General features: G+C 41.3%; 1 protein-coding gene across 2 annotated transcripts in view; it reads left to right on the top strand.

Moving 5' to 3' along the window:
• Nucleotides 1-757: 757 nt before the first annotated feature.
• Nucleotides 758-20,864, top strand: part of kif21b (kinesin family member 21B) — a 217,739-nt gene continuing 197,632 nt past the window's right edge. For both annotated transcript variants that reach the window (XM_069941774.1, XM_069941776.1), the window contains exon 1: nt 758-838. The gene's annotated coding sequence lies outside the window, so the exon portion shown is untranslated. The remainder of the gene's footprint in view (nt 839-20,864) is intronic.

Genomic DNA, 20,864 nt, shown 5'->3' on the forward strand with positions numbered 1-20,864 from the left:
GAGGGGTGAGAGCATATGTGAGTACCCAAGAAAAATCGATGTAGGACACATGGAGAATGTACAAACTCCTTCTAGACAGCACCAGATTCGAACCTGGGTTACTGGTGCTCTTTGGAACCAAGGTGGACAAAATTAATGAAAAGAATGTTCTTAAGAAAATGGAGATTGCCTTTTTAACCTTTACTCACAAGAATTTGTGGATGAGTCTTCAAGTCTATTTTAAGAAAGACTATTTACAATGGAAAAAAAATAGAAGCTTCATCTCCCTGTAACTAAAAATAGGATCTGATGGATGCTTCTTCCGCCCTTTATGAACACAATTTATCTTTGAATGCTTCCTTCCCGTTCTTGGAAATAGCAGACGATTCTTGTGCACTAACATTACTGTTAGCTGACAGGAAACGACCTCTATCAATGTGTAATGTTACATTATATTTTGTTTTCTCAATGCATTGTTACCATTAATGATGACAATTTAACTATCTCTGTGCATGGAAATTTGAAAAGGTTGACTATGGGGAGATTGTGTGTGTGTGTTTTAATGGTGCAATTTAAAAGAAATAAACATCAAGAATTATTGTGGCATATGATAATTGCCTAAAAATACAAATTTTCCTTTCACTTTTTGTTTCCTTTCATGCCCTTTCATTTATTGTTCAGCTGTGGATGTTTTCATGTTTAAGACGTAGAAGATCAAGTAAATTTAATGGGGAAAAAATCTAATGATGCAAGTGTTAAAATAAAATGATAAAACTCTTTTTTTCCCCTGCTGCCAAAGGTTTAAGGTGACACGGGAAAGATTTAAAAGGGACCAGAGGGGGAACTATTTCACTTTGAGGTGAGTGAGCTGCCAGACAAAGCTATAGAGTGTTAGGTCTGCTTTGTTCATGAATGAGTGAGACAAACACCAGGCTGAGTCGAAATCAGGGTTCTTTGTTCTTTATTACCGGATTGTAACACTTACGACTAACCATGTTAGTCGGAGAATGCATTCTGCCGTTATCAGCAAAATGGTGATTTTTTTATACCCTTGGATGTGTGCTTAGAACATCATCATATCATTACTTGTCCAATGACTAAAACTGTTGCTATCCTTTCCCTGCTAGCTTCCTGCCTCTCAATCCATCAATGTCTCTCTTATCTTGTAAGTACAAGGATGCATTCACATCTTGTTACAGCCCTGCACATTCCCATCTCATGATGTTTTACCTTACAAGAGGCAGGTACTATTATAATGTTCATAATACATTTGGACAACTAAATGGACAGGAAGGGTTTAAAAACAGTGAATTTCAAACTGCCCCTCCCCCAACCCCAAATTAACATTCTACTTCAAGCAATCCCTATGCCATAAGTGCTCTCAGATTAGTAAGGGATTGCTTAAGGTGGAAAGAAAAAGTTTGAAAACCACTGTTTTAATTGTACCTAATTGACTCGTTATGTGCACAGTTTCATAACTCCAAAGGAAATGGGCCATGACAAATTTTCTCAAGGAAAACATTTCAGTAACAATTGGGTCCAGAGCAGTAATTCTCAATCTTCCCTTCCCACTCACAGACTACCTTAAGCAATCCCTTACTAATTACAGAGCACCAATGGCATAGAGAATACTTGTGGTGGAATGTGAGTTTGGGGGGAGTTTGAAGACCACTGCTTTAAATCATTGTGGGTTTTTTTTCTTTAGTTGTTTAGAGATCATTTAGACTTCTTCTGCTGATGTGATATTTTGGATTCTAGGGTAAAATTCAACCCCTCAAAAGTATTATCCATGTAATTGACACCATAAATTTAACATTTTAAAAAGTGGTCTACAAAATTTTAGTTTTACATAAGTATATACAGTATTTGTGATGTTTTTTGCTGGTTGCTTGAATTCTAGTTATGTGGGGGGGGGGTGGGAGGGAAATAGTGTGGGATTCTATCACTACTGTATATATTTGTATATATTTGCATATAGTACTAACGATTGGCTGAGAGCCGTAACCTCGTCTACTGGCCAGGTCATAAAAGGCTGCACCTAACCAGATCCAGGTCAGTCTGGACTGATCGACCTTGATGTACTACGCTCCAGTCTTTTGGTAATAAAAGCTTTGGTTTGAGCCAGTAAGTCTTTGAGTCATTTGACGTGCTACAGGAGGTTACTGCATCCTGTCCCCCTGCCACCTTACCCATACTATTTGAAGGCATCACCCACTACTGACATATTTTACTTCCTTTCATGCTGCAAATGTTTTGTGCTTTGAGATATTTAAACTTGCCAAAGTCCACAGAGATGTGCACGTTGTCACAAGCTGTTGTTTTTGATATTAAAGGTTTGACACAAACTTGTTGTTCCCCTGAATTAATTGGCAATACCCCTGTTTTGGTGGGTGGGGGGGTGGGGGAAAGCATGAGGTGTGCAAAGCAAGATAATTACTAGCTACAGTAGGACAAGGAGAAAGGGAAATGGGTTTCTGACAAGATGCAATATCTGATGTGCATGTTCAGGGAGCAATTTTCCTATGTGTTGACGAGACCACTGCTTCAGTTTGTCCCCCCTGAAATCTATAACACAGTCCAGGCTTAATTGCAATCTTGGGCCTGCTCATGTATAACTTTGATAATGGCTGTTAAATTCACCATAATCACAAAGCTTTAGTGGAATCCTTCCGGGATGGAGAAAATTGCTGGCAGTTTCTTATTCCCTCCTACACAAAAGAGGGTACTTTCGACTCGCGAAACCTGGCTGCAGTTCCTTTCTTCCAGATATCAGCAGGAGGACAGCAATAAAATGCTTTGTTTTGAGCCTCCAGAAACTGTGCCAGGAGTGTTGATCGTTCAAATACTGCATTTTGGTGTGACTATGTGATTAAGCTCTGGTGCTTCCAACTGGGTGGGGGTGGGGGGAGGAGGGCCCGCGGGGGAGGATGCCTCCAATATAGGTTCCAGGGTTAATCATGAAGCATAATCAACAAGGAAAAGGATTGCTGATAGCATCTGAATGTAATCCCCCCTGCAAACCAAGAAATTGATGGAAAAGCCATGGGAATGAAACATAGAGCAGTTACCCCTTTGATTTCCTACCTCAGCACAACTGGTTTGACTTCAGGGAACTTTCAGACTTCTTTGACCACACTGTTTGACCTGCTGAATTTCTTCAGCTTCCTTTTAAATCTTCAACCCCTGTGTCTGCAGACTTTTGTGTTTTACTTCTGACTATAGCAAAACTCTGAAATCTCTTCAAGGGATGCCTGTCCTGAAGAAGTTTTCCTTTTCTCTGTGCCTTCTCCACCTATCACCTCCTACCTTTGAGACTGTGCTCCTCCCCTTACCAATTTGTTCAGACGCCTGCCGACATTTTTCCATACCTCGATGGAGGGCTCAAGCTATGTATCTTTGCTATATAAAGAACACTGTTTGACCTGCTGAGTTTCTCCAATGTTGCGATTTGAGTTTGCAGACTTTTGTGTTTTACCTTTGACAGCGGACGGTTTCTGCTCTTCATTCAGAAGACCAAGGCTATAATTGCAATTTTCCCTTTTACCTTGAGTATGTTGAGGTCTGAATTGAACCTCTAACATCACCCCAAGTGGGAGACTAAGTCCAGGAAGTGGAGAGTATGAGTTTAAAAAAAAAAAATCTGAAATCTTCCTCAGCATATTGCACGTATATTACTAATACAGGCTCAGTGAAGGAGGAGTTGGCCTTTCCAACTTTTCAAGCATACCTTTTTGTCTCCCTTCTGTACTTAGTGGCTAATTGTATCTGTATCCAACTTCACCCTTCAAAGCAATGAAACCAGCTTCCCCCCACTCCCAGTCTAAAGTACAACGAATTGACTTTGCTTTCTTTAAACCATTTCTCCCCCTCCCTCACCATTTTTGGCTGATTGTGTTCTTCAGATTTCCAAATGTTCAAGCTCAAATAACAGGGCTCCTGCTTAGCTGAGGGTTAACACGTCCCTTGCAGGATGCTCAAGCCAAGATATTCAGTGGAAAAAGCACTGTTGTCCTGGAGAAACTCGCTATCAGATTCAGATGTCGAGGAGGCACATGATGGGGAATAAACTGCTGGGGGGAAAAATATGAATTATTGTTGTTACAGGAATTTTAACCTGTTGTTTATTTTCTAGCCTGATTTTCCCCCCCCCCCCCCCCCTGCAATTAAAACTTCTCTGAACTAAATATGAGCTCATGGATAAGCTGCAAAATCTCCTTGGCAAGATTATTCATTAAAGTTGTTAAAAGCATTGGTGTGATCAATCACAAGAATGCCACTCATTTACTATTAAAGTGACAACAGATGATTTAACACTTTTCCAGGTTCAGCATCATTCATATTAGTAAATTAAATTATCTGATGTGTTGTGGCGTGATCCTGTAAATCAATTTAACAGCTATCTGAGCTACTTGAGCTAGCAGAATGTTGTGTTTTGCAGGGACACGTAAAAATGTGAAAGAAAAACATTCTCGCAGGAGTAAAATGGTTACAGTTGGCAAGATCATTTAAGATATAAACTAGTGGTGCTATGACATATAGGTGCTCTGTGATTAGTAAAGGATTACTTCAGGTGGGAAAAAGGTGCAGAAACACTGATATGAACCCACAACATATAACATTGAATCATAATCCTTAAACAAGAGAACCATTCATCCAGCATCCAAAAGCCGTAATATATTCACTACTCCTACACACCTCAAGTTTTACCTTGATAAGCTCAGTCTGGAATCTTGATTATACATTTTTGCTTCCTTCAGGTGTTCTGTGACCTGTTGAGTTTCTCGTGCACTTTTTAAAATGTCACTACCTTTCTCCCTGGATTATACAAGCTATTAATATCCATAAGAAAATAGAGCACACCAAATCTGTAACCAAGATCTCCAATCTTCTCAGTGACTGCTTGTGATACCATCTTTTTCTTTTAAGTGTAAAATAAAGGTGGTTCTGTGGCAGCTCACCACAAGGCAGGTGAACCAGCCCCACTTGTAGGCCACGCGGCGGGGCAGCTGGCCAAGATGGCACCGTTGGGGGCTTTCCTTCCTTCCAGCTTGGGGCTCAGAAACCCGCGCTTGGGGACCACGTGACGCCTGGGTGACATCAGCGCCCTCCAGCGTGGTTCTCAGCCAGGTCCTGGCTGAACTAAACTTGAAGATCTTGGCGCCTCACAGTTTGGCGGGCAGCAACCTCCTTTGAAGAAGACCGCAGAGCCCACCTCACTGACAAAAGACAAAGGAGGAAAAACCCAACACCCAACCCCAACCCACCAATTTTCCCTTCCAACCGCTGCAACCGTGTCTGCCTGTCCCGCATCAGACTTGTCAGCCACAAACGAGCCTGCAGCTGACGTGGACATTACCCCTCCATAGATCTTCATCCACGAAGCCAAGCCAAAGAAGAGAGTAACTTGTATAGAAAACATAAGTTACAAAGGTTAAGGGTCCAAATACCTTTTCAAATGCAGAATAACCTGAGGGAATATGTGAAATTGTCCACTTTGATAGATTCTTAACCTTTCCACTCAGTTGTGGAAGAATTCGAAACTAGGTTTACGTTTTTATATAAAGTCAGATTTGTGAGTATTTTGAACTGCCTTCCTCAAAGCAATGGGAGCAATGTTTTTGAATATATTTTTTAAGGTGGGGTAGATGATTTATTGTTAAGAGCACAAAAGATTATTGCAGGAATATCAAGCTTTTGAAACAATCAGTTCAGCAATGATCCTTGCAAGAAGCAAAGCACAGCTATTTCTGCCCCAATGCAAATCTCCATATTTTAAATATTGTAGTATTTGCCTTCTCTTGAGACAACTGAACAGTCATTCAAAAATTATTTTGTTTTTCCAAATAGTATGTTATTTCAAGAACTATTCCTAATCAAAGACTGAGCTTGTCACCACCATTTTGAAAACACCAGCAAAATCAGCATGTACAGAAACGAGCAGGAAGAAAATTGAGAATTGACGCTCAAACTCTTAGACTTTCAGAATGAGTTTCAATCCTGTCAACAGCTGAATGCTGTCCACTGCTTGGGTCTAATCACTTCATCCAAGCAAAATTGTACACCAAAACTAAAATCCCTTCTCAACCACTTCATAAAATCCCCCTTTGGAGAAAGGTGAATGACGAGGAATTCAAAGTTTTAGCAAAACAACTTGGGAAAGATTTATTTGATTTGCAACCAGATTTTCGAGTCAGTTGAAGACAATTGAGTATGGCTAAGAGACTCACTAAATGATATTGTCACAATTCATGTCCCTTATAAAATTATTACAGGCCGCATGTGTTCTCCTTGGTTTTCTGCAAAACTAAAACATCTCTGCAGTAAGAGAAATTTTACATCCGTGCCAAGTGGTACAAATTCACCAAAGTGTGAAATCATGTTGACAGTACCATTAGGAGTACCCATAGACAACATACTTTTACAATCCTTGAAGGAGAGCATCCTGAGGATTTTTAGAGATGCATGAAATCCAAACCGACAAACAACACTGGTGTCCAGATGCTTAAAGTGAATAACCGTCTGAGCACCGAGGACCAGGAGAAAGCAGAAGATCCTGAAAACCAATTCCAAAATGGCTTTACCTGAGAAGACACGGATCCTTCATCTTTTCCTGATCTACCACCTAGACCATATATAGACATTCCTCCTTTCACAATTGAGGTTGAAGGTGTCCAAAAAGTTCCTACTTAACATCAATACAGCAAAAGCTATTGGGCCAGATCAAATTCAGAATCCAGTCCTCTAGATTGCAGCTGAAGAATAAGCTCCTGTTCTACAGTTCATCTTCTAGCAGTAGCTCGACTTGGGTGACGTTCCCCTGGATTGGAGAAAAGTAAACATCACTTCTCTCTTCAAGAAGGGCTCAACCACCAACCTGGCAAATTATTGTCCTGTTTCATTATCAAGCACCTGCTGTAAATTCCAGGACCATCTAATAGATACTTGATAAGGCATCTTAGCAGTCACAATATCCTTGCTGATGATCAGCATGCATCCATGAAGCCTAGATCATGTGAGTTCCAGCTTATCATGACAACAAATGACCTGGACAAAAAGTTAGATAACAATGTCATCATTGATTTAGCAGTTCTAAACTTCTCCAAAACATCTGATGTCATTCCCCAGCAAAGATTATTTAAGAAACTTCCACACGAAAAGATGGATTTCCAGTTTCTTGATGAAATGTCTCCAGCAGATGTGCAGAAATGGGAAAAGGGTCTGAATGATGTCCAGTGTTAAGTGGTACACCCCAGAGCATGGTGTTTGGTTCACATTTGTTTTAACTCTACATCAATGACATTCACAGAAAAGTCACAAGTACCACCAGAATATTCGCAGATGACTGTTTGGTATATCGTCCAATTAAGTCGGCTGATGACAAGGATGCTCTCCAAATAACATCTTGATAGCATGGTGGAATGGTTACAAAAATGAGGCAGTTCAATCCTTCCAAATGCATGACACCAGGAAGAGAAAACCAGATAAAACCTCATACAAAATTTTGGGTGTCACCCTTGAGGAAACCAGTCAGACCAAATATCTTGGCATCAAAATCCAGAACGACCTGCATTGGAATAATCAGACACATCCTATAACAGGAATCCTAAATTTTCTGAGACGCAACTTCGATCATTGTTCAACTTTTGTCAAGGAGAAGTTGTGCCTCGCCCTCGACAGATCACATTTGGAATATGCAGTCGCTGCAGGGGACCCATACGCAAGCACTACTACCATTGAACGAGACTAGAGATAGGCAGCCCAATTGGTCACAAATGTATATGGAAGAGAAGCAAGTGCTACAAAGCTCTTGGATTCATTAAAGTGGAGCTCTCTCCAAAACCGATGTGAAGCGCACCGCCTGAGTGGTTTTTACAAAATGCTAAACTGACAGCTTAATATAGACGACCCAAGCTTGCTAGGAGCAGGTCAATGGCATGCAATCCAATTTGTCGACAGATGTATACAGCCATTCATTCTTCCTCCGTACAATTAAAGCATTGAATAATCTTCACCCAACTGGACTCACACAACCAAAGCCAGTTAAATTTAAGGCCGCCCTTCTTCAAAAATCTCCTCCTTAAACTCGCCCTCCCTCACCTCCCGTTTAAATTCCATGTGGAATATTTTGGAGGATCAGGAACCAAGATGACTGGTTCAACATAGTCCCTGGCAATGTCGTAAAGACATTTACCACTGATGTAACCTCCTTTGAAGAAGACCGCAGAGCCCACCTCACTGACAAAAGGCAAAGGAGGAAAAACCCAACACCCAACCCCAACCAACCAATTTTCCCCTGCAATCGCTGCAACCGTGTCTGCCTGTCCCGCATCGGACTTGTCAGCAACAAACGAGCCTGCAGCTGACGTGGACATTTACCCCCTCCATAAATCTTCGTCCGCGAAGCCAAGCCGAAGAAGAAAGAATAAACATAAATTGTGGTATGTAAATTTGATATGATAATGAAAATTTTCAACACTTTTCAAAGACAAACACATCCTGTCTGGGGATGGGAAAGGGGCTTGAGGTGCCTAACACCCTCCCTAACCACTGTGGGTTGGTAATAGGCTGTCCATGGTAAGCAAAGGAAGACTTAGCGTGGGGGGTGGGGGGTGGGGGAGGTGGTGGAGGAGAAATGTTGAACTGCTGCAGTCAGACATCAAACCCAAGAGGCCTCTCTAACTGGTCTTACAAATACTTCTAGGATCTGCATCGACTTTTTTGCCATCCAAAAGGATGTCAGCAATTGGTGATATGAAAAGTAAGTAGCATGCTTTTAAAATCCCATACTGATATTGTCTCGACTTCCGCATGCTCATCACAGTAGAGCCAGACTATGCAGGTACAGCCATTCATCAGGGGGAAAATGATTGAATGAATATCTTACTATGGATGTGGTGGAGTGAAATTTGTTTGTCATGTTACAGACCATTGTCCACCACATGTTTCCCAAGAATGACCAGTGCTATTACCTCAGACATTGTCTGCAGTTCCAAACTCAAATTTAGTTTTCAATTAGTCACTTTTTATATAAGTGCATTAACAAATGGGTAAACTATCTTTTCTTTGGCTTGGCTTCGCGGACGAAGATTTATGGAGGGGGTAAAAAGTCCACGTCAGCTGCAGGCTCGTTTGTGGCTGACCAGTCCGATGCGGGACAGGCAGACACGATTGCAGCGGTTGCAAGGGAAAATTGGTTGGTTGGGGTTGGGTGTTGGGTTTTTCCTCCTTTGCCTTTTGTCAGTGAGGTGGGCTCTGCGGTCTTCTTCAAAGGAGGCTGCTGCCCGCCAAACTGTGAGGCGCCAAGATGCACGGTTTGAGGCGTTATCAGCCCACTGGCGGTGGTCAATGTGGCAGGCACCAAGAGATTTCTTTAGGCAGTCCTTGTACCTTTTCTTTGGTGCACCTCTGTCACGGTGGCCAGCAGTGAGTATTGATAATTATTGGCTGAATTCTTTATGATAATTCACACATGACTATTACAAATTAATAAGATACAATTTAAGCATTCACAATCTTTGGTCTTTGATACAAATTACACTGGAAAAAAAATTGTGGGTTTTGATAGACAACTTCAAGCTAAACATGAGGATAATATCAGATTTGCTGTATCACGTAAGAAGTTGGAGAAACATTAAATTAACTTTTATTTAATTAAATATGTTTAAATTGCATAATGTACCTGTGAGCCAAGCTCTCCAGTTGACTGCACATGTGGCATGACAAATGTGAGGAGCCAAGGGTTTGCCTTGGTCACTAATTTTACAGCTGAAGTAGAGTTAATGCTGCATCTTTGAGCCTTGAGTACATCATCTGTATTTGTGAGCTGCTTGTATTAACTTGTCTGCATCTATCCTGACCAAGCATGCCCAGGCCACAGACAACATTTACAGGGCATCTGCATTGAGGCCTGCTTGGACTGACCAACAACAGCTTGCTTTGTAGGCAATATACCACCCCTGTAGTAGACATGATATGACAGAAAATCACAAAAATAGGTTCTATCCTTTTTTTTTAAAAAGTACATGATAAGAAAAATATTATTTTCATGATCGGCAACCCAAAATCCATAAAATATACCAAAACTGTTCAAGAAGCAAAATCTTCATTGCCCTGAATTATCAATTCAGAATTTCAATCAACACTTAAATATTTTTATAGAACAGATAAACTAAATGATTATATGAAATAGAATTCAAAGTACAAAGTTCAGATTTATTGTCAGAATCACATACAACCCTAAGATTCATTTTTCCTGTGCGCCAGGCATTATTTATACTTGTTGGTAATGCAAAAAAACTGTACTCACAAAAAAATATGTATACAAAGAGAAATGTAAAGTAAATGTAAAAAGACTGAAATATTGGGGGGAAAAAAATGTTAAGCAATAATTTGCATTATGAGTCTGAGTTTGTTGTTTGGGAGTCTGATGGTGGAGGAATAGCAACGGTTCCTGAACCGGGTGGTACAAGTCTTGTGGCACCTATAGCTCTTTGCTGATGGCAACAGTGAGAACACAGCATGCCCTGGGTGGAGTGGATCCTTGATGGTTGCTGCTGCTCTCTGAGAGCAGCATTCATGTTTAACACTGAAAAATAATAGAGAACACAATTGGGACTTGCATAACAATTCTACAGATGAATGATCCTCTTATTGCCTTCTGGGCTGAGTTTGTTTCTTTTCGACTCATGGTTGTGTCACATTAGTGAGAATGATCTGGCAGTACTACAGAACTATCCACAGTTGGGTCCCTGGCCGTCATTGAGTATTCATGTGGTTTTAATAGGCTCTGCTGTTTGTAAAATACCACCCCCTCTCCCTTGTCCCAGACGTTTGTTAATTGTCACCAGTGAAAACCATTTCAGACATTAAACATCTGGATGAATAGTTTATATAGCTTGGAAAACATGCAAATTTACAAGTGCCTCAGTAGTTCTCAAGGAACACACAATGCCCTGAAATAATTGTTTGTAATGAATAATTATTGTTCTAATTTACACAGTGAACATCAGCAGAGCTAGAACCCGTCTAATGACCTGTACAGCTTTCTTCCCTTTACTTGAGCTATTTTAAGAAGCTATGTGGACAATAACATTGAAAATACCAAGAGAGGTTCACGTTCTTCAGAATTGATGGCACGTTTTTTTAAATACAGTTTTGCTGACCAGACTCCATACATTTATTTTGCACATTTATCTTAATAATAGCCTTTTAGCATCTTTGATGGTGATGATCCTTTCCAAGAAAAGTTTCTGTTGTATTATTGAGTTTTTAGTAAAAATATAAACAGACTTGCAAGTGTTAGGGTGTTTTCCAGTCGCTTGTTGCTTTGAAATAACTCCAGCTGGAAAAGCAGAACTAACTTCAGGAATCATGAGGGAGGCTCAGTTCTGCAGTTGATTTGAAATTTAATTTGGTTTGTAAGGGTATTCAATCTATATTTAATAGTTTATATAATATTTGTCTTGTATTAGGTCCTGGTATATTTTTAGAATGGAATATGCAATCAATAATTGATCTAGGCTTACAGGATTATCAGATTTCCTTTATCTATTTAGCTTTAGCTGTGGCCAAGAAATGTATAGCTCTTACTTGGAAAGATAGAAATATATTAACTTTAGATAGGTGGTATTTGGAGATGAAATCCTGTTTGACCATGGAAAGGATATCTTTTTCAATTCAGGATAAGATGTCTTTTTATACGTTGAAGTGGACTCCGTTTGCTAAATATATGCATTTAAGTTTGATTTAAATATGTTTTTAAGTCTGATATTTTAGTATTGATAACTTTTTTTGTTGTTAGTATCTTTATTTGTTATGTTTTTTTTGTGTAAGTGGGCCTTTTTTTATATAATGTTCATTTTATTAACTCTTCACTCTTTCACTCTTTATCTTGGGGGGGGTTAGACTAATTTTAAGCTAGGTCATTAATGTTGTGTACTAATTATTGGGGGGGTTTAGTTTATTTAGTCTGCCGATGTAGTACTGTAATTTTTATTATCTTGCGTTTAATCTTTTTACTGTAACTTTCTATTTTATTCATGTCATAAAATCTTAAATAAAGTTTAAAAAAAAAGAGAGAAATTTAATTTGGGGCAGGAACTTGGGGTGGAAGTAAATTCAGTGCAATCAACACTTAATGTTACAATCCCATTAATAACTTGTGAGACAATTGTTAGTCTGCCAAAACCAAAACTTGGATTTTCTTTAATTTGAACGAAAGCACATGTGAGAATGGTGGACAGAAGATGGCTAATGTTCTTTTATTTAGGAAGGGCATCAGGGATGGACCATTGTTATAGGTAGATGAGGCTTCCATCAGTGGTCGGGGAAAGTGTTGGGAGAAAATTCTAATGAACATTTGTGTATATTTGGAAAGGCAAGGACTGATTCTGGATAGGTGGCATTGTTCTGTGTGGGTTGAAATCTTGCCTCCTTAAGAGTTCTTAAAAGAAAATAAAGGAGCTTGAAGATGGGCAGTTAATAGCACAAAGACCATTACTGTACAGGCAATTTCAGCCCACTATGTTATGCTGACATAGACAAACATACTCAACAAACTAAACCTTCCCTACCTTAAACCCTTTTCTAGCATCCATGTGTCTTCTTCTTTCTTTTCTTTCTTTTCTTTGGCTTGGCTTCGCGGACGAAGATTTATGGAGGGGGTAAAAGTCCACGTCAGCTGCAGGCTCGTTTGTGGCTGACAAGTCCGATGCGGGACAGGCAGACACGGTTGCAGCGGCTGCAGGGGAAAAATGGTTGGTTGGGGTTGGGTGTTGGGTTTTTCCTCCTTTGCCTTTTGTCAGTGAGGTGGGCTCTGCAGTCTTCTTCAAAGGAGGTTGCTGCCCGCCGAACTGTGAGGCGCCAAGATGCACGGTTTGAGGCGATATCAGCCCACTGGCGGTGGTCAATGTGGCAGGCACCAAGAGATTTCTTTAGGCAGTCCTTGTACCTTTTCTTTGGTGCACCTCTGTCACGGTGGCCAGTGGAGAGCTCGCCATATAACACGATCTTGGGAAGGCGATGGTCCTCCATTCTGGAGACGTGACCCACCCAGCGCAGCTGGATCTTCAGCAGCGTGGACTCGATGCTGTCGACCTCTGCCATCTCGAGTACTTCGACGTTAGGGATGAAAGCGCTCCAATGGATGTTGAGGATGGAGCGGAGACAACGCTGGTGGAAGCGTTCTAGGAGCCGTAGGTGATGCCGGTAGAGGACCCATGATTCGGAGCCGAACAGGAGTGTGGGTATGACAACGGCTCTGTATACGCTTATCTTTGTGAGGTTTTTCAGTTGGTTGTTTTTCCAGACTCTTTTGTGTAGTCTTCCAAAGGCACTATTTGCCTTGGCGAGTCTGTTGTCTATCTCGTTGTCGATCCTTGCATCTGATGATATGGTGCAGCCGAGATAGGTAAACTGGTTGACCGTTTTGAGTTTTGTGTGCCCGACGGAGATGTGGGGGGGCTGGTCGTCATGGTGGGGAGCTGGCTGATGGAGGACCTCAGTTTTCTTCAGGCTGACTTCCAGGCCAAACATTTTGGCAGTTTCCGCAAAGCAGGACGTCAAGCGCTGAAGAGCTGGCTCTGAATGGGCAATTAAAGCAGCATCGTCTGCAAAGAGTAGTTCACGGACAAGTTTCTCTTGTGTCTTGGTGTGAGCTTGCAGGCGCCTCAGATTGAAGAGACTGCCATCCGTGCGGTACCGGATGTGTCTAATTATCTTTCAAATGTCCCTATTTTGCAGCAGCCTCCAAAACCACTGCTGGCAATGCATTTCAGGCACTAATTTCTCTCTTTTTCAAAAAAAAAACTTACCCCTGACATCTCCTAAATTGCATCCAACTACAGTGACTGGTTAGACCTGGTCTTGTAGCATTTTATCTATGACATCTCAATGCACTTATTACAGTAGCCTGTCATGTGAGCTTGTGTCCTTGTCAATGTCTATGCTGCCATTGTAGCTCCAATCTGTGATTCCCAAAGCAGTCCTGTAGTGCTGCTGGATCCCTACCGGCCATATCCTCGTATTCCTATGAACTGATCTTGTCCATTTTGTATGCCGGGGATAGCCGGATGGAAATGTGGTCTGAGTAGTCAAGCTGGGGCAAGGAGCAGTCTTCTACCCAATAGAGACGTCAGCATGCACCCAATCCAGTCTGTTCTCTCTTCGAGTGGCAAAGTTGACATGATGTTAAAATCATGGTGGAGCAGTTTTCAGGTTGGCATGAGTGAAGTCACCAGCTGCAATCATGCAACCATCAGGGTGGGACGTCTGGGCTTCACACAGCACCATGAAGCTCCTTCATTGCTTCACCTTCATTTGTTGAAGGTGGGACACAAATTGCAATAATGGTGTGAATTCCCTGGGCCGGTAGAAAGATTTGCATTTCACCATCTGGTGCTCTGTCTCGGCTGAGCAGAAGGCCTTTGCCACAAAGGTATTTGTGTAGCAGTTTTCACTGGTGTAAATGCACAGTCCCCCTCAAGTCTTGACAGGAGGCAGCAGCATTTTTGTGTATGTTGCCATAACAACCAGATGGTGGTGAGGAGGCAAGATTCAAATCCGACAATTAGCCGCCTTCATTTCAGTCCACTGTATGTATAACACTTAATTATTTTTCTTTTAATTTAAATTTAGACACGGTAACAGGCCCTTCTGGTCCATGAACCCGTGTTACCCAAATTACCCCAATTAACTGGAGGACCCAGGGAAAACCTATGCAGACACAGGGAGAAAATGCAGTGCCAAATTTGAACATAGAAACATAGAAGATAGGAGCAGGAGTACGTAATTCGACCCTTTGAGCCTGCTCCGCCATTCAACGAGATCATGGCTGATCTTAAAGTTCAGTACCCCGTCCCCGCCTTCTCTCCGTAACCTTTAATACCCTTATACTGAAGCAATAGATCTAATTCCCTCTTAATTAGATTTAATGAACCTGCCTCTACTGCCCTCTTTGGCAATGAATTCCACAGATTCACCACCCTTTGGGTCAAGAAATTCCTCCTCATCTCGGTCCTAAATGGTTTGCCTATTATCCTCAAACCATGGCCCCGGGTTCTGGATTTTCCCATCATTGGAAACGTCCCATCTGCATCCATTCTGTCCAGTCCTGCCAGAATTTTATAGGTCTCTATGAGATCCCCTCTCAATCTTCTAAACTCCAGCGAGTACAATCCCAATTTGCGCAATCTTTCCTCATAAGTCATTCCTGCCATTCCAGGTATCAGCCTGGTGAATCGCCTCTGCACTCCCTCCATTGCAAGAACATCCTTCCTTTGATAAGGTGACCAAAACTGCACACAATACTCCAGGTGGGGTCTCACCAAGGCCCTGTACAGCTGCAATAAGGTATCCTTGTTCCTATACTCAACAGGTGCTGGCGCTGTAATTCAATTCTATTAACCTTATCACGCATTTTACCAAATTACAATGAAATACCACATAAATATTTTAATATTGGGATAAAAAGAAATATTTTACACTCTTCATAATTTCTCTAGTGCCACCTTATCAACTGAGTAAGATTACGTCCATGAATGCACCCCAACAAAGAATGCTTATTGGCATCCATAGGCATGGCCAGCAGGTCATATGAACCACAGATCGGCATCAACCTTCAATAAGAACAGGACATTACACAAATGACCAAACTACAGATCAGAATTTTAATTTAAAACTCTCACTGCAAAAAAAAGCAAATTGTGAGAGAATGTCAGTTGTCTGGCTTAAAGAAAGAATTGGACCAACTGGAAATGAAGGATCTATTGGAGTTTTAAAAAAATAAAATAAAATAAAATGGGCTGAAAAAGGGATCTGAATAGTTGGCTTTTAGTTTTGATGCAATATATCCTTTTTAGTCCAGAATGTTTAGTGATGTTCTTAAAACCAATGAGGTTTCCTCAGTGCAAGTATTTTTCTCTCCTCAAGTACCCAAATGAGGGGTTTCCAATTTTATAAAAGAAGAAACTTGCCCTGTTCTAGTATCCTCTAGTTTCTATTGCTTAAACCAGTGATCCATCCTTGCATCTGTCTATGAGCATGTATGAGAATGAGCACAGATGAGAGGTTATATAAGTGGGGGGGGGGGGGGGGGGGCGGGTGTAAACTGCTGGAGAAATTTGGCATACTTTATACAGAAAAGGTAAGATACCTAACAAATATTTAGGACTTGAGCCTTTCAACAAGGTATGAGGAAAATGTAGACAGGCACCTGAATAAAATGGTGGAAAGTAGAGGCTGAGGGAGGAGCACCAGCCCACAGTCAGGGGGTAATAACTGGATAAGAGATGGCAGGCACAACATTAAAAGGGGTGGGGGGGGGGGTGAAGAAATGTCCGTGAATGGAAATGGATGGGGGTGGAGAGCTAAAAGACAAGAAACAGAGGGAGAATGGGGAGTGGGGAAGAAAAAACTGGAGAAGTCGATGTTGATGTCATCCAGATGGAAAGTGCCCAGATGGAATATTAGCTGTTGCTCCTGCAGTTTACGGGAGACCTTGGTTTCGCAGAGCATGAGGTCATGGCCAGACATGGAGTGCGGTGCAGAATTGAAATGGTTGGCCACTGAGAGAGAGGTTATGTTGTCATTATAATGGCAAAGTTCAGGTTAATTCTATTTTGGGGTGAAATTAATGGAGAAAAACACATCTCTTGTTTGCACTAAATACTGTCAAGTCTGTAAATACAAAGGATTATAATTCTATATTTTTCACTGCTATTATTCAATTTACCAACTGAATAAATGGGCAAAGCTTGGTGACAGTCCTATCTGATTTAAAATAAATCAAGTGTCAGTGTTCACGTGTGTTCCCTAATGCCTAAATCACACACAAATTTGGTGATAGCTAGCTTAATATCTAATAGCTCAGGAGTCACATCAACATGCTTGGTACTAAGAAGCCTCCAGCTGTGCTTATAATTAGTTGTGTCATATTTGTAAGGCTGATATTTTGCATGAGATTTTCCTGTTAGTGTAAATCTAATGATTCTCTCGCTGTCATCCAAACTTCAAAAAAAGCCTCCTGGGAAATTGAGTAATGCTTTTCAGGAACACTGTGAAATATCAGATCTCAAAACATTTGAAACTTGTGGTTTAAAGTAAGAAAAGAAAAATCAGGATGATGGGAAAATGCAAAGGTAGCTGTGACTTTTACAACAAGATTACGTGAAACTGTCATAATTAGCACCAAAGTCTGGGAATGAACGAATATTAATTATTTAGAACAATTTAAATACACCTACATGCAGGCTGTGAGCTGCTGTCGACGCACACTGCTGGAGACTGGCTGAAGGGGTGTCAGAGCTATGATGTGAGAGGGTGCCGAGGGCGCTCAAGGGTTGCTAATCACGTCAGAGGTTTGTATCTGGACCTCAGGCTGTTGATCATTTGGACTGGACTCTGTGTGACCACAAGGGGATGCAGAAGTGCTAGAGGTGAATTCACGGACACTCAGCAACACTGAGAGGGCTCTCTTTCTCTGACTGTAAGAGGCACTTCAGGCAGTTTCTGCCGATTGCAAATCTATCTGCCTTACGGCAGACGAAAACAAATTCTGTGTCATATTGCACTGTCTTTATTGCATGACAGTAAATTGAATCTTGATATACTTGTGCTGAACTGAAGAGAATCGCTTGATGGTATCACTAAATGAGCTATGAAGTCTCAGTATTGTTTTGTACTGCATCACAAAATTCATTCCATCCGCTGTAAACCAAAGCAATTATTTTGCATGTTTATCTACCAATTGAGGATGAAAGGTCAGGTGAAACCATTTCAATGTTGGGTGGAAAAAAAGGAAATATTTTGAATTCTTCGTAAAGTCTCATGCCTCAAAAGTTGGAAAAAATGTATCGCATTCCAGGATATGCAGAGTCCTTCAACATTCAGTGTTCCCTCTGGTGAGGAAACGTCCTGAACCAGTTCCCTGAGCCCTAAAGAATTGGTCATCTCCAGAAAGTCAGTGAAGGATCAAATGTTGAAGGAATCAAGGGATGTGGCAATAATGATCAGCCAATGTTTTCATGAATGGAAATCCCAAAAGAACTGCTCTCACTCCCATTTCTTGGTCTTTTTATGGTCTTGTGTGACCTGCTTCCCTAAACTTTGCCTGTGAAATGAGCAGAGAATCATTTTAAAAATTACCAGGAACAATGGTAGACTATAGCCCTTTAAATATCCCTTGGGACTGAGAAGCAGATAAGTCGGAAGATTTTGGAAAAGTGCAGATCTAACAGGGTTATTGTTGTGGGAGACTTCAATTTTCCAAATATTGGCTGGCAGCTCCTTACTGAAAGAGGGATAGATGGGGGGGGGGGGGGGTGCAGAATTCGTCAGGTGGGTCCAATAAGGATTTCTGACACAGTATGTGGACCAGCTGACTAGAGATCAGGCCATACTGGATCTTGTACCATGTAATGAGCCTGGTCAGGTGACAGACCACTCAGTCGGGGAGTATTTCAGTGAGAGTGACCACAATTCCGACCTTTAGCGCAGCTATGGACAAGGATGGGACTAGAAGTAATGGCAAAGTGTTTAATTGGGGCAGGGCAAATTATGATAGGATTAGGCAGGAAATGGGGAGAGTAAATTCTGAACAGATGGGGAGGGGGTGTGGGGAAGCACAGAAGCAATGTGGAGCATGCTTAGGGACCACATGAGCATTGTTCTGGATAGGTTTGTCCTACCGAGAGAAGATGGTAGGATAAGGGAAATGTAGTTGACAAGAGATGAGTCAGCTACTTGTGAGGAAGAAGGAAGCATACAGACATTTAGGAAGTAAATGTCAGAAAGGGCTCATGAGAATTATGTGGTAGCCAGGAAGGAACTTAAGAAAGTACTTTGAGCTAGAAGAGGGTGGGGAAGAACAAAAATCCATTGGCAAGTAGGATGTATGAAAACCCTAAGGCATACTATGTATATGTGAAGATCAGAAGGATGTCGAGAGTGAAGGTGGGCCACTTAAGGATAAAGGTGGAAATGTGCCTGGAGGTTCTAAAGGAATACTTTGCTTCAGTGCTCATCAGAGAGGGGGAACTTGGTCAATTTGATGTCATCGTAGAACAAGTTTGTGTGCTGGAGCACATTGAGGTTAAGAAGGAGGAAATGCTGGACCTGTTTAAAAACATTAAGAGTGAGAAGTCCATGGGATCAAATGAGATATACCCAAGATTACTACAGGGAACAAGGGAAGAGTTTGCTGGGGGATTGGAAATTATCTTTGTGTTCTCCCTGGCCACAGGGAAGGTACCAGAGGATTGGAGAATGTCAAATGTGGACACCTTGTTTAAAGAAGGTAAGAGGAAAAATGCTGGGAATTGTAGACCAGAGAGTATTGCATTAGTGGTGGGCCAACTATTGGAGAGAATTCTTGGGGGCAGGATTTATGAGCATTTGGAGAAGTATCGTTTTCTCAGGAATAGTCAGCGTGGCTTTGTGAGGGGTGGATCATGCCTTACCAGCCTAATTGAGATTTTGAGGAAGTGTCAAAAGAAATTGATGAAGTTAGATTTGGTGTACATGAATTTTAGTAAGGCATTTGGCAAGGTTCCCCGTGGTAGATTTCTTCAGAAAGTCATAGAACCTTGGTTTGTCTCCAAAAAGCAGAGGATAGTAGTAAATGGAATATATTCTGCCTGCAGGTCAGTGACTAATTGAGTTTCACAGGGATCTTTTCTGTCCTCAATGAAGAAGTGGAGGGATGGGTCAGTAAGTTTTCAGATGGCACAAAGGTTGGAAGTGTTATGGGGCACAGATCTGAGTGGGAGAATGGATCAGCTCATGACAGAATGGCAAAGTGCATTCGATGTGCTGAGTGGCCAACTTCTGTGCCTATATCTTATGGGCTTGTAGTATGTACTCAATATTTTCTCTCTAGCTTTTCTTTTCCGCCTTCTCACCCTTCCTTATCTTTCCATTTTTTTTAAACCTCTCACACACTTTGCCTGATAGTCTCTTGGAACCTCCCCACCTTCTTTCCCTTTTCATGTGTAATTTTGCTTTTTTTGGCCTTCACAAATGTTCTGACCCAAAATGTGACTGACCATTTCTACCCATGGATGCTGTCTGACCTGCCCTATGCCATAGGTGCTCTGTGATTAGTAAGAGATTACTTAAGGTGGTGTGTGAATATGGAGGAAAAAAAGGTTGAGAACTACTGCTCTAGACCCAACCCTAAAATATTTTGCTTGAGGAAAAAGTGTAATTGGCCCGTTTCCTTTGGAGTAATGAAAATGTGCACTTGACTAGTCAATTAGGTATGATTAAAATGGTGGTTAGCAAACATTTTCTTTTCACCCACATTACTTAAGGTGGTATGTGAGTGGAACAAAAAGTATGAAAACCACTGATTTAAGCTTTACATTTATCTACCTTGCTAGGGAAGGAGGAAAGAGTAGAAAATTTAGCAAGCCGAATTCTGAACAAACAAGGGCAATATGATTTCACCGAAAAGAAATCCTATCCAAAAGTATTGTTCTTTGAGGAAGCAGCAGGTAAATATAATGCAGCTGAATTTTTCCAAAAGCACTCATCGAGGTGTCATTCAAAATATCACTTTAGAAGATGACAGCTCCTGCTGTGGAGTGATTATATAGGCATGAGTAAAGAGCTGATTGACTAACAAGAAGCAACGATTGGGGGGGAAAAGATGGTCATTTTCAGGTTGGCAAAATGTAACCAGCATGCATTAATGATTTGGAGGAAGGAAGTGAATGTACCATAACCAGATTTGCAGATGATACAAAAGTTGGGGGAGGGCAAAAATTGTGAGGAGTATGGCAACAGTCTAGAGAGCAATTTAGATGGGTTAAGTGAGTGGGCACTGAACAGCATGAATGCAAGAAAATATGAAGTTTACTTTAGAAGAAAGAATGATAAAACAGATCATT

The sequence above is a fragment of the Narcine bancroftii genome, chromosome 5, assembly GCF_036971445.1.
Source record: "Narcine bancroftii isolate sNarBan1 chromosome 5, sNarBan1.hap1, whole genome shotgun sequence".
In the NCBI taxonomy this organism is placed as follows: domain Eukaryota; kingdom Metazoa; phylum Chordata; class Chondrichthyes; order Torpediniformes; family Narcinidae; genus Narcine; species Narcine bancroftii.